This window comes from Dama dama, chromosome 23, assembly GCF_033118175.1.
Source record: "Dama dama isolate Ldn47 chromosome 23, ASM3311817v1, whole genome shotgun sequence".
Taxonomy (NCBI): domain Eukaryota; kingdom Metazoa; phylum Chordata; class Mammalia; order Artiodactyla; family Cervidae; genus Dama; species Dama dama.
The window spans coordinates 2,383,907-2,398,913 of record NC_083703.1 but is presented as its reverse complement, the minus strand read 5'-3'; the positions used below and the strand labels follow the sequence as shown (position 1 = coordinate 2,398,913).

The 15,007-nt window shown below is 37.4% G+C and overlaps 1 pseudogene; it reads left to right on the top strand.

Annotated features, from left to right (window-relative positions):
• Positions 1–1,220: 1,220 nt before the first annotated feature.
• Positions 1,221–15,001, top strand: LOC133045260 (olfactory receptor-like protein OLF2; annotated as a pseudogene).
• Positions 15,002–15,007: the final 6 nt, after the last annotated feature.

Here is a 15,007-nt window from a genome sequence, read left to right as displayed (position 1 = left end):
CACCAGTCACCACTGATATATCCCAACACAAATACAAATTTGTATAAATTCAGCCTGGTATAAACCACATTTACTTGTTTAAAGCAAAATGAAACTATCATTCATATTCCAGTTTGCATATATTAACAGGGAAACAAAAGTACATACACACACATGTACACATAAATAGAAGGCAATATATCAAAGATATGTTTATTGCTCCTTTTTCCATCTCTATTTTTAATGGATGTGTGTTCATGCTAAGTTGCTTCAAGTTGTGTCCAACTCTTTGTGACCCTGTGGACTGTAGCCCACCAGGCTGCTCTGTCCATGGGATTCTCAAGCAAGAACACTGGAGTGGTTCCACTGGTCATTCCCTCCTATAGGGGATCTTCGCAACCCAGGTATGGAACCCCTGTCTCAGGCACCGCCTACCTTAGCAGCCACCTGGAATAAATGAGGCTAAAATCTAAAAGGCTGTGTTGATCCGACTTGTTAGAATTTGTTTGGCTGATCAAGAGACAGATCTTTTGACCCCTCACCACTCCTGCATGCAAGTAACAATAATGTGGAATATATCTAAATAAAAACTTATGAAATACCTAATGTCTCAAGAATATGAATACTAATTTAGACCGAGAATAGTAATATCATATTGTTCATTTTAAATTCCAAGATATGTTCATTGTGTGAGTTTAATACACAATCTTAAGCAAATTATGATTCCTTTTTAAGTTTTATTTTTCATTGGAAGATAATTGCTTTACAATGTTGTGTTGGTTTCTGGCATATGATCCTTAAATAACTCAAGAAGTATAACCACTTTTATGCTCAATTGGATATTTATTTTATAAATACAAGGTTGTATATTCCAGTTTTGTCTCTTTAATTTGAGTGTTGCTTTCATATCTTATTAAGCTGCAGTGATCTCTAATCTCATAATTGATTGCTGAGATAAAGCAGTGAAGTTTCACACAATTCCAATACCTCACAGATGACATTCAAATTGAGGATCAAGCTGTCAAAATCCTATCCTAGACCCTTCAACTTTTGTCAACAACATAAAATGAGACATCTCTAAGCTACATTATGAGGATAAAGGATATAAAAAATATAATACACTGTAATAAATATTTTCTTACTTACAGATTATATTTTTCCAAATGTCAAGAAGAGTTAAACCTTTGATCTCACTTTTTTTTTTTCCTTATGATTTCTGGATTTTAGAAGAATAAAGAAGAATGGATGGAGAAAATTGCTCTTCCTTGAATGAATTCATTCTCTTAGGAATTAATAGCAACCCTAGAATCAAAGTGATGTTTACCATGTTTCTGGTTGTTTATCACATTGTTCTTGCTGCAAATCTTGGGATGATCATTTTAATAAAAGTGGACTCCCAGCTTCACATGTCAATGTACTTTCTCCTCGGTCACCTCTCCTTCAGTGACCTCTGCTAATCCACAGCAACTGGACCCAAGATGTTGATAGATCTCCTTGCCAAGAGCAAATCAATCCCCTTTTATGGCTGTGCTCTGCAATCATTGATCTTCTGAACCTTTGCCGATTGTGAGTGTCTCCTGCCGGCAGTGATGGCCTATGACTGGTACAAGGCCATCAGCAGCCCCTTGCTCTATGCAGTCAGCATGTCCAGCAGGGTATGCTCCCTGCTCATGGTTGAGATTTACATGATCAGCATAGTGGATGCTTTAATTAATGCAATATTAATATTCTGCCTGTGTTTCTGTGAGTCAAAAGAGATTAATCATTTATTCTGTGATGTCCCTCCTCTACTTTCGCTTTTTTGCTCACATGCACAGGCCAATGAGTTAGTGATATTTATCATTTTGGGCTTCATTGAACTGATTATGCTTTCAGATCTTTTTGTGTCTTACTGTTACACCATCCTAGCAGTGATAAAGATCCACTCTGCTGAAGGGAGGTTCAAGGCTTTCTCCACCTGCACCGCCCACCTAACTGCTGTGGCATTTTTCCAGGGAACTCTGCTCTTCATGTATTTCTGGCCAAGTTCATCCTACTCTCTAGACAAAGACAAAATGACCTCCTTGTTTTATGCCCTTGTGATTCCCATGTTAAACACCCTGATTTATAGCTTAAGAAAGAAGCATGTGAAAGAGGCTCTGAAGAAGCCTAAAAATGGAAAGTGGTTCCATTGTAAAGCTGTAGGTATATGTTTTTCTCCTACACTTACACTACGATTTAAGTCAAAATTGTTTTGGTTCCTATGGTTTGATCAATAAGTATATTCAAGTCATTCCAAAATATGTTGTTTCCTATATACTCCACACTTCCATTTTATGTCTTGAACTTATATTTAAGGCTCCCTATTTGTGGAAAAGTTCTGAACTGTTAGTTTGCCAAGTTTTTGCTTCCTCTGAATTTAATGGTAAATCTAGCAGTTTTTACACAAATTAATCTTTTCTAATGGAAGTGATAGGTGTTAATTAGATAATTATTCACAGTATTTATAATTAACTATATTTGCACAATAATGTAAAGACTGGACAGCATAAACCCAAAGCACATTGTTCAAGTATAGTGAAGAAAGTTAAAAATTGCTCCCTGAAAACGAACACAACTAGTTTGGTATCTAAGAGATAAGTAGGAAGTAACTGAGAGATGCAAGTCAGCAGAAAAAGCATTTTGTGAAGATGGTTGGACAGTTAGAGGTGAGGTGTGACAAGACTGTGTCATTTAAGGAAACTCAGAGTGTCCAGGTTGGAGGGCTGCAATTTACAACCCAGTCACCTCCTCCAGGGATTTTATGTCTCTCCTGCAAGCTCTGAGCTTGATTCACACACCAGCCTGTGCTTCAGATCATTGTTGTATCTGTTTTCTAAATTATTTCCTTCAATGTGGGGTTATGAACATTCTGATTTTAAGGACTGTTACCCAGGAGATATATAGCAAGTGGGTAAATGAAAGAATGAGAAAGAGAGAAAAGGAGAAAGAAAGAAGTTAATTTTATTGAAAATTTATTCATAATAAAGCAAAAAAAATTACTGATAGCTTTAAATGCATGTGCCTTAAACACACGTTTTGTACCTTATATCTGCTTCCCAGATGGCACAGTGGTGAAGAATATACCTGCCAATGCAGGAGATGCGGGAAGTGCAGGTTTGATCCCTGAGTCGGGAAGATCCCCTCGAGAAGGAAAGGGAGCTCACACCAGTATTCCTACCTGGATAATTCCATGGACAAAGGAACTGGCAGGCTACAGCCTAGTGGGTCACAAAGAGTCAGACATGACTGAGCACAAACTCACACACACATACACACATCTTATATCTAAGTACATAAACTGGTTGTGAATACTAAAAGTAATGGAAAGTTAAAGACATACAGCTTACATGCTGTTCTTTTGAAATATCCCACCCTCACATTCTCCCACAAAGTTCAAAAGTCTGTTCTGTATTTCTGTGTCTCTTTTTCTGTTCTGCATATAGGGTGAAACAGATCACCAGCCCAGGTGGGATGCACGAGACAAGTGCTCCGGCCTGGTGCACTGGGAAGACCCAGAGGAATCGGGTGGAGAGGGAGGTGGGAGGGGGGATCGGGATTGGGAATACATGTAAATCCATAGCTGATTCATATCAATGTATGACAAAACCCACTGGAAAAAAAAATAATAATAATAAAAAAAAAAAAAGAAGAAAAATAAATAAATAAATAAAGACATACAGCTAATTTTTTTTTTTTAAATAATTAAACCAAAGAACTCTCCTCTGGCTAGAAGATATTTGAAAACTTCACATATCTCTACTCTAATTTGCTGGTGATTGAATTGCTGAAAGTGGCCTATTTAGTAGACAGAGACATAAGCATTCATTTGAAGGACCCTATAAGAATCAAGTGCATTCTTGAGTGTTTGCTACAATAAAACAAGCCAAAAATAATTTGGTGCCTAAGTCTATCCAAATGCCTTTGTAAGACACCTTTGAGTGAAAACATTTTAGATTAAAGCCCAAGTAGGAGAATAGGTAGTACACTCCACGGTAAAAGCTTTTCTAGGATTCTGAGACAGGTAGGGGGATGTGTTGATGTATAGAAAAATGAGGGGGTGTTTCTTGTATTTATAATATTTTCTCAATCCTTTTTTAATGTTATTACCTTTTGAAATGTTTATCTGCTGCTGCTGCTAAGTCTCTTCAGTCATGTCTGACTCTGTGTGACCCCATAGATGGCAGTCCACCAGGCTCCTCTGTCCCTGGGATTCTCCAGGCAAGAATTCTGGAGTGGGTTGCCATTTCCTTCAATGCATGAAAGTGAAAAGTGAAAGTGAGGTCGTTCAGTTGTGTCTGACTCTTCGTGACCCCATGGACTGTAGCCTACCAGGCTCCTCCGTCCATCGGATTTTCCAGGCAAGAATACTGGAGTGGGTTGCCATTTCCTTCTCTTGGGATGTTTCTCTACCTTCTAGATACTATATTGAACAGCAGCATGGCAGAAGTGAGATTGATTCAGAATGAAGCCTGACACAAAGATGGGTGTCAATCTCAGAAGTATAAATATTCTACGGTTAGCACATTACTCTCTTAAAAAAGAAAAAAAAAACACAAAATGCTGATGTGTCTAAAATCAAATTTCATCTGCATTTAGCCCTTATGAGCAAATCTAAGGCTAATGAGTGAACTGAAGAAAATAAAATGTTGCATATTAAATGAAGAATTTTAATCTCAATAAAGGGTGTCTTAAATTGATTGACTTGTACAATGTGTGAGATCCCTGGCCCTAAACAGAATGTGGAGGATAAATAGTCACTTAATGTGAACACCCCACAGAATTTGTGATTCAAATAGGGGCTTGAGCTAAGGACTTGTAAGAGATTTCTGGTTTGATTTTCCATAGAAAGAGAAAGCTAGCATCAAAATACTTTGTCTTGCATTATTTAATTCCAATTCTAACCATTTTCTTCACTTTCTATATATTTAATTCATATGCCTTTCATAGTATACTCACTACCAATTGGCGGCAAATATGATTGTTCATCAACATTAACATAGATAAATAAATGATGCATATGCACAAAAAATTAAGATATTTCAATGACAATGAATGTACTGAAACTGCATGTAACAGCATGGATGGATTGCATGTAATTGAACAAAATAGTGCATGCTATAGACATCCAGTTATGTCTGGTTCAAAAAAAAATACAAAACTGATCTGTTGCAGTAAAAGTCAAGAAAGTATCTACTCTTTGGAGGTAAGAGATTAGCCATTTAGGAGGGAGTTTATAAAAGGCTTTGTTAATTGTGGAAATTGTTACTTCTTGGTCTATACTTACCTAGGTCAACAGGTAACATTTTGGAAAAATGTTTATCTATATAGTTATTATTTAAGTGTTCTCTATATAGCATGAGTTTGAGCAAGCTCCTGGAATTGGTGATGGACAGGGAATCCTGGCATGCTGCAGTCCATGGGGTTGCAAAGAATCGGACACGACTGACTGAACTGATTCACTCATTGCACATCAAAAACATTTTCCAAAAGTAAAGTCTGTTTACCATTACCAGAAACTTCAGAATTATTATTATAAATTTGTATCCCTAGAAATTCTTGATATACATAACAGTGCAGTATATTTTTTGTGAAATAAATACTACAATCTTCATAGATTATTTAGTAATGCAAAAATGTCTTATTTAACCCCCTTTTAAATCCATGTGTACTTCTAATACTTTTCCCAGAAACAAAGAGCCTTAATGAGTCTTGTACTCCTTGGTACCCCTCTTGGTACCCTCCTTGGTACACTGAACTTACACTCATTGGCCCATGACTCAGTGGCACACAATTATTTTCTAAAGGCAAGTGTTTGTATTAATAAATAAACTGTTCCTATAGAGTATTACAAATAGAGGTATAGTGGCACAGGGGACTCATATTTCTTTCTCAATTGCTTGCTTCTGATGTATTAAATTTTAACTGTGATTTTCTTTTGTAATGTAAGAAAGTCAACTTCAATTAAATGTAAAACCGTTTGTTAAGCTAATTATCCAATTTTTAATAATAATGTAGCCACAACAGCTCATTCCCTCATAATGGCAGGAAGTTATACTAAATGGTCTGCAGAGACGGCCATGTTTAGGAAGCTAAATTTAAGTCCTATCTCAACAGAGTGAAATCCTAAGAGATTTTATATCCTGGGAAATAGAGAAGTGCCTGACGGGAAAAGTGATTTTGCAAAGGAATCATAATGAAGTAAGCAAGGACAAACTCCAACCTTCAAATATGTAACTAGATAATGGTAGTAAAGCTCTTGAGTGATGCAAACACCTTCAGTTTAATATGTAGCAAATTATTATAAGTACTTTGCTTGTGCTTGGCCTCAGCAATATCTCCTGTAGTGTAAGTTAAGTATATTTAAATAGACATCATCGCTCTAATAATTACAATAAGGCAACGATTAATATATTATTCAGGCACTCTTTATCACATATCAATAATTTCATTTTAATGATTTTTAGTCTACAGTGGGTTCTAGGTTTATAGGACCCTAAAATAAACCTAGGTCTCTATCTAGTTCTCAGTGAGGTTTCAGAGGAGACAATCCCCTGGAGTATTTGTAAACATATACTGGCTTATATTTATCTTCATAAATTACTTTCCATACACAAAAATTTTGCATTTGCCTTTTTTGTGGTAAAGAAATAAATTAATTGTGATAAGCAAAACTCACAGTAAGAAGACTTTATTTTATGTTACATTCAGGAGAAGAATTTAATGAATACATAAGAATATATGCTTGTCAGCATCCTGAAATGATTCATATATTATCATGCTAAACATGAAAAATAAAGAGCATATCCTCTAAGGCTGCTATGATGCACAACTTCAGGGACAATATTTTAGTTATTTCCTTTGCTTCATGAAATTGTGTAGTACAGTATTTATTTAGTAATCTATGTATTAGAACAGGATTACCATTATACCTTTAGCTAAAACCTGCATCAGTCATATAATTATTGTTCATTTTTGTTGAGGGATAATTATGATCTAGTATCCTAGACACTTTACTATATATAATACAGTATTGTAGCTTTAATCCCAATGCTGTACATAAAATGAAGAATTAATTTCTCCTACAATGCAATTGTGTACAATTTAACCAGCATATTCTCAATCTCCCACTCCCATCTCCTGGTAACCATCACTCTCTCTCTCTTCCTATGAGTAACACACAAAGGCTATTTCAGAAACAAACGGATATTAGCTTTTTTTTTTTTTTTCACAGAAGTATCCCAACACATGTTTTTAATAAAATATTATCTTTGTTCTAGTATATTATCTAGTAGAAAAAAACCTTCAAATGCTGTTTATTTTTAATTGTTGTTGAACATCTACCAGCCTTATATCACCAGAGATAAAGAACAGTCACCAGCATAACAACAGGAAACTATTTAAAAACACACATTCATGGAACAATTACTTATAGACATCTTCTTATGCATTGTAAGAATGTATAATTCTTACCTACAAACAGACCTTGGTGATACTGTGGGTTGAGTTCCAGCCTACCACAATAAAGTAAGTATCACAGTAAAGAGAGTCAAAAGAAATGCTTGGTTTCCCAGTGTATGTTAAAGTTACATTCACATAATATCACAGTCTATTAAATGTTCAGTTGCATTATGTCTAAAAAATGCAAATCCCATAATTTAAAAGTACTTGATCACTAAAAAAAAGAAGAAATGCTAATCATCGTCTGAGTTTTCAATGAGCTGTAAAAGTAATGTCAAAAATCACTGATCACAGATCAACAGAACAAATAGATTAATGATGAGACAGTTCAAAAATTGTGAGAATTATTAACATGTGACATGGAGACATGAAGTGAATAAATTCTGTTGGAAAACCTGTGCTGACAGACTTGGTTGATACAGATTGACCACAAATCTTCAGCTTAAAAAAAAAAATACAACTAACTGAAAAAACAACAAAATGAAGCATGATAAAATGAGATCTATCTGTATACAAATAGAATAGGAAATTAAATAAAGAGTGAACTATGTGTGATAGATATTATGCCGTGAAGGAGAGCAGACTATATCACCCCAAAATATGTTGCTTGGTATATTAATACTTTGAATTAAAGTTACTTAAGAAAGAGCAGTGGAAACAGGACACTCTGATTCTCCTTTGTAGCCCTGAAAGCAGGAAATAAATCTCTCATTTGAAAGTTCCCCTCCCTGTACCAGAGGGTAGAAACAGGGAGTTTATGGGTCAAGAAGGCTGCATGGCCAAACCTTGTTACTTCTTTATTGACTGCTTGTTGCTGTTGTTCAGTCTCTCAGTCCTGTTCAATTTCTTGCGACCCCATGGACTGAAGCACACCAGACATCCCTGTCCTTCACCATCTCATGGAGTTTGTTCAAACTCATGTCCATAGAGTTGGTGATGCCATCCAACCATCTCATCCTCTGTCACCCCTTTCTCCTGCCCTCAGTCTTTCCCAGAATCAGGTTTTTTTTTTTTTTTTTAAATAGTGAGTTGGCTCTTCACAACAGGTGGCCAAAGTATTGGAGCTTCAGCTTTGACATAAGTCCTTCCAGTGAATATACAAGGTTGATTTCCTTTAGGATTGACTGGTTTAATCTCTTTGCTGTCCAAGGGTCTCTCAAGAATCTTCTTCAGCACCACATTTCTAAAGCATCAATTTGGTACTCAATCTTTATAGTCCAACTGTCACATCCATACGTGGCTTTTGGAAAAACTACAGCTTTGAATGTACAGATCTTTGTCAACAAAGTGAAGTCTCTGCTTTTTAAACACACTGTCTAGAATAACTGTCTATTATGTGGGAGACCTGGGTTTGATCCCTGGGTCAGGAAGATCCCCCAGAGAAGGAAATGGCAACCCACTCCAGTACTTTTGTCTGGAAAATCCCATGGACAGAGGAGCCTGGTTGGCTACAGTCCATAGGGTTGCACAGAGTCAGACATGACTGAGAGACTTCACTTTTCTTTCACTTTCTAGGTTTGTCATAGCTTTTCTTCCAAGAAGCAAGCATATTTTAATTTCATGCTTTAGTCACTGTCTACACTGATTTTGGAGCCCAAGAAAATAAACTCTGCCACTGTTTCCATTTTTTCCCCATCTATTTGTCATGAAGTGGTGGGACCAGATGCTTACTAATTACTGTCCTAAGCCTAAACACCTTTGTCTTGTCAATTCCTCACAAATTATTGCTTTCTTGCCTAAAATGAATAAAAGCTTTCTGCTTTGGTCACTTTGAATCTCAATATTTTTTATGGGACATCCATATGTAGAAAAGTAACTTTGTTTTTCTCCTATTACCCTGTCTTGTGTTCATTTAACTATTAGGCTAGTCATAACTTAGAAGAAAGGAAAATTATTCTGAAGCCACACAATAAAAAAAAAAAAAAAATGAAATAAGGGTGACTGACATGTCCTTGAGGAAAAGGTCTCAGACCCTGACTAATGAATAAAGCAACATGTAAGATTGTCATATCTATAAATAAGAAATGAAGGCAATCTTTAAAAATGGAAGAAACTGGATCAGCAATGAGAAAGACATGAAAATTGTTAGTGGAAAAATCTATTTTAATTTCATTAAGCATCTCTTTTCATGGGAGGAGAATGTAGATTTTGGTATCCATAAAGCATAGTATTAAAATAAATTCTGATAAATTTCAGAGAGTGATAAATTTTGTGAAAAGAAAGAAGTATTAAAAGCTCAACCCTTGCTAAAGCTGCTATGCATCCATAGGGGAAAATACAGAACTAGAAATCTAATTTATCATGTTCTTATAACATAAAAATATAAAAGTTGAAGCTTTAGAGACTTAAGTCCCAATAGTCGCCAGACAGAAATAAAAAGCTATCTGCCTATGTTACATGTACCAGAGTGAAAAGATGGAAGACTTGTTCATTGCAGGTAGGTTTCTAAATGGATAAATTTAAAGAATATGGAAAGTGGCAGAGAGACTTACTTTTGTAGCAAAGTGAAGAAGTACTGAAAATTTTCAAATGAGTCATTTTATACTTGCTCAGTTACATAAACACTAAAACATAATAACTAAATAAAGATACTTACTTGTTAAACCTGTGTGAATTTGACAAGATCATTTATAATTTGTAGAAGAATATTAAATATTTTAGCTTTTTAATTTTAATCAAGGTTGATATGCAAGCCATATTTCACTGTTGCACATAATGTCATTGTACAGGTCAATTTGCTTTTGTCTTTTTTAAATAATAGTAGAGAGAACATATTACAACTACCAATATGTATAAATCCAAGTTCATAACACAATATTTATGATATCCAAATGCCATAATTCTTTATTGTTACTTAGTTTCTAAGTCATGTCCAACTCTTTGCTACCCCATGGGTTGTAGCCCACCAGACTCCTCTGTCCATGGACTTTTCCTGGCAAAAACACTGGAGTGGGTTGCCATTTTCTTCTCCAAGGGATCTTCCCCACCCAAGATTTTTTACCTCTGAACCACCTGGGAAATTCACCATAATACTTAAGTCTAGAAAGAATAAAAGTCAGACCACACCCCAGTTTTTATATATCAACATTGCATACACATGCAACCCCACTCTTTGAATATTCTAAAAGAACAGAGGAGAATATTTGTGACATTGTATATAATATAACTTATTGTGTAGAATGTAAGACTGGGGCAGGGAATTCAGGAAACATCAATTCCTTTAAACCAGAGAGAGGTAGAATAAGGATCAAAGAAAACAATAAACCAATATTACAGTGTCTGGGGGATTGGGATGGAGGCATCACTAATATGTGAAACTTTTTGCATATGTGGAACTGAAGACATAGGAGTAATTTTACCAAACATCTTACATATCTGATCTATTGGTGAGTAGATCACATACATTCTAGTTAATTACGGCAGAGTGATACATGCAGGAAACCACACTGCCTTTCTTGCCTCAATGTCACCTGTCTTACCAGGAGCTCTATATTAAGTCCCAAACATTCTTCATAATGTCCCCTGAGCAATAGCTCAGTTTTAGGAGAGTGGGGTCAGCCCTGGAATATTTCTACCTGCGCTCTCCAGCATATAACTTATGGAGACAGTTCCACCCTCTTCAGTTCCCTCCCTGCTCCAATTAACTGATACTTGTTACTGGATATTGGACTTCTCTGGTGGTTCAGTGGTGAAGGATCTGCCTGCCAATGCAGGAGACTGAGTTTCAATGCCTGGATAGGGAAGATGCCCTGAGAAGGAAATGGCAGCCTACTCCAGTATTCTTCCCTGGAAAATCCCATGGACAGGGATCCTGGTGGCTTACAGTCCATGGGATCACAAAAGAGTCAGAAATAACTTAGTGACTAAACAACAGTAAGAATGTATACTGGATGGGGAGAAAATAAAAGACTTATGGGATACAAGAGCATGTTATATCCAGGAAAATTGAATTGGTCTGCCTATTCCATAATTGTTCATGATGAGGAAATAGCAAAGGGACACATTCATTATTTATGACACTCATTAACTATGTATCTCTATTTCAGGATAAAACAATATTTCTGCAATATTGAAAAGAGCCACTATCTTGTCAGAATATGTAGGTTATCTGGACCAATTAATTTAAGAATTACTGTCTCAGATCTGAGGACACCAGTTTCTTAATATGAGTAAAAGTAGCAAAAATTGGCATACATACTAATAAGGTTGATGTGTCAATAATTTAGATGACAAAATGCCACAAATAGTACAGTTCAGTTCAGTGGCTCAGTCATGTCAGACTCTTTGCAACCCCATAATCCGCAGCAGGCCGGGCCTCCCTGTCCATCAACTCCCGGAGTTTACTCAAACCCATGTCCATCGAGTCGGTGATGCCATCCAGCTATCTCATCCTCTGTCGTCCCCTTCTCATCCTGCCCATAATCACTCCCAGCATCAGGATTTTTTCCAATGAGTCAACTCTTCGCATCAGGTGGCCAAAGTTTTGGAGTTTCAGATTCAACATCAGTCCTTGCAATGAACAGCCAGGACTGATCTTCTTTAGGATGGACTGGTTGGATCTCCTTGCAGTCCAAGGGACTCTCAGGAGTCTTCACCAACACCACAGTTCAAAAGCATCAATTTGTCAGTGCTCAGCTTGCTTCACAGTCCAACTCTCACATCCATACATGACCACTGAAAAAACCATAGCCTTGACTAGACGGATCTTTGTTGGCAAAGTAATGTCTCTGATTTCTAATATTCTATCTAGATTGGTCACAACTTTCCTTCCAAGGAGTAAGTGTCTTTTAATTTCATGGCTGCAATCACCATCTGCAGTGATTTTGGAGCCCAGAAAAATAAAGTCTGACACTGTTTCCACTGTCTTCCCATTTATTCCCCATCAGGTAATGGGACAAGATGCCATGATCTTGGTTTTCTGAATGGTGAGCTTTAAGTGAACTTTTTTACTCTCCTCTTTCACTTTCATCAAGAGGCTTTTTAGTTCCTCTTCACTTTCTGCCATAAGGGTGGTGTCATCTGCATATCTGAGGTTATTGATATTTCTCCCAGCAATCTTGATTCCAACTTGTGCTTCTTCCAGCCCAGTGTTTCTCATGATGTACTCTGCATAGAAGATGAATAAGCAGGGTGACAATATACAGCCTTGATATACTCCTTTTCCTATTGGGAACCAATCTGTTGTTCCATGTCCAGTTCTAACTGTTGCTTCCTGACCTGCATACAGGTTTCTCAAGAGGCAGGTCAGGTGGTCTGTTATTCCCATCTCTTTCAGAATTTCCCACAGTTTATTGTGACCCACACAGTCAAAGGCTTTGGCGTAGTCAATAGAGCAGAAATCGATGTTTTTCTGGAACTCTTTTGCTTTTTTGATGATCCAGCGGATGCTGGCAATTTGATCTCTGGTTCCTCTGCCTTTTCTAAAACCAGCTTGAACATCTGGAAGTTCACGGTTCATGTATTGCTGAAGCCTGGCTTGGAGAATTTTGAGCATTACTTTACTAGTGTGGGAGATGAGTGCAATTGTGCAGTAGTTTGAGCAATCTTTATCATTGCCTTTCTTTGAGGTTGGAATGAAAACTGACCTTTTCCAGTCCTGTGGCCACTGCTGAGTTTTCCAAATTTGCTGTCATATTGAGAGTAGCACTTTCACAGCATCATCTTTTAGGATTTGAAATAGCTCAACAGGAATTCCATCACCTCCACTAGCTTTATTCATAGTGATACTTTCTAAGACCCACTTGAATTCACATTCCAGGATGTCTGGCTCTAGGTGAGTGATCACACCATCATGATTATCTGGGTCATGAAGATCTTTTTTGTACTGTTCTTCTGTGTATTCTTGCCACCTCTTCTTAATATCTTCTGCTTCTGTTAGGTCCATACCATTTCTGTCCTTTATCGAACCTATCTTTGCATGAAATGTTCCCTTGGTATCTCTAATTTTCTTGAAGAGATTTCTAGTCTTTCCCATTCTGTTGTTTTTCCTCTATTTCTTTGCACTGATCACTGAGGAAGGCTTTCTTATCTCTCCTTGCTCTTCTTTGGAACTCTGCATTCAAATGGGAATATCTTTCCCTTTCTCCTTTGCTTTTCACTTCTCTTCTTTTCACAGCTATTTGTAAGGCCTCCTCAGACAACCATTGTGCCTTTTTGCATTTCTTTCCAAGACCAGGGGATGGTCTTGATCCCTGTCTCCTGTACAATGTCATGAACCTCCATCTATAGTTCATCAAGCACTCTGTCTATCAGATCTAGTCCCTTAGATATATTTCTCACTTCCACTGTATAGTCATAAGGGATTTGATTTAGGTCATACCTGAATGGACTAGTAGTTTTCCCTACTTTCTTCAATTTAAGTCTGAATTTTGCAATAAGGAATTCATGATCTGAGCCACTGTCAGCTCCCAGTCTTGTTTTTGCTGACTGTATATAGTGTCTCCATCTTTGGCTGCAAAGAATATAATCAATCTGATTTCCATGTTGACCATCTGGTGATGTCCATGTGCAGAGTCTTCTCTTGTGTTGTTGGAAGACGGTGTTTTCTATGACCAGTGCGTTCTCTTGGCAAAATTCTATTAGCCTTTGTCCTGCTTCATTCCAAACTCCAAGGCCAAATTTGCCTGTTACTCCAGGTGTTTCTTGACTTCCTACTTTTGCATTCCAGTCCCCTATAATGAAAAGGACATCTTTTTTGGGTGTTAGTTCTAAAAGGTCTTGTAGGTCTTCATAGAACCATTCAACTTCAGCTTCTTCAGCATTACTCGTTGGGGCATAGGCTTGGATGACCGTGACATTGAATGGTTTGCCTTGAAAACGAACAGAGATCATTCTGTTGTTTTTGAGATTGCATCCAATACTGCATTTCGGACTCTTTTGTTGGCCATGATGGCTACTCCATTTCTTCTAAGGGATTCCTGCCCACAGTAGTAGATATAATGGTCATCTGAGTCAAATTCACCCATTCCAGTCCATTTTAGTTTACCGGTTCCTAGAATGTCAACATTCACTCTTGCCATCTCCTGTTTGACCACTTCCAATTTGCCTTGATTCATGAACCTAACATTCCAGGTTCCTATGCAATATTGCTCTTTACAGCATCGGACCTTGCTTCTATCACCAGTCCCATTCACAACTGGGAATTGTTTGTTTTTTTTTTTTGGCTCTATCCCTTCATTCTTTCTGGAGTTATTTCTCCACTGATCTCCAGTAGCATAATGGGCACCTACTGACCTGGGGAGTTCCTCTTTCAGTATCCTATCATTTTGCCTTTACATCCTGCTCATGGGGTTCTCAAGGCAAAAATAATGAAGTGGTTTGCCATTCCCTTCTCCAGTGGACCACATTCTGTCAGACCACTCCACCATGACCTGTCCGTCTATGGTGACCCCACATGACATGGCTTAGTTTCATTGAGTTAGACAAGACTGTGATCTGGGCTGAGAGGAGTTACCCCACCTCCGAGGTCGGGGCAGCGGCCGAGAGGAGCTACCGCACACCCGAGATCAGTGGCGGTGGCCGAGAGGAGCTATCCAACCCCTGAGGTCAG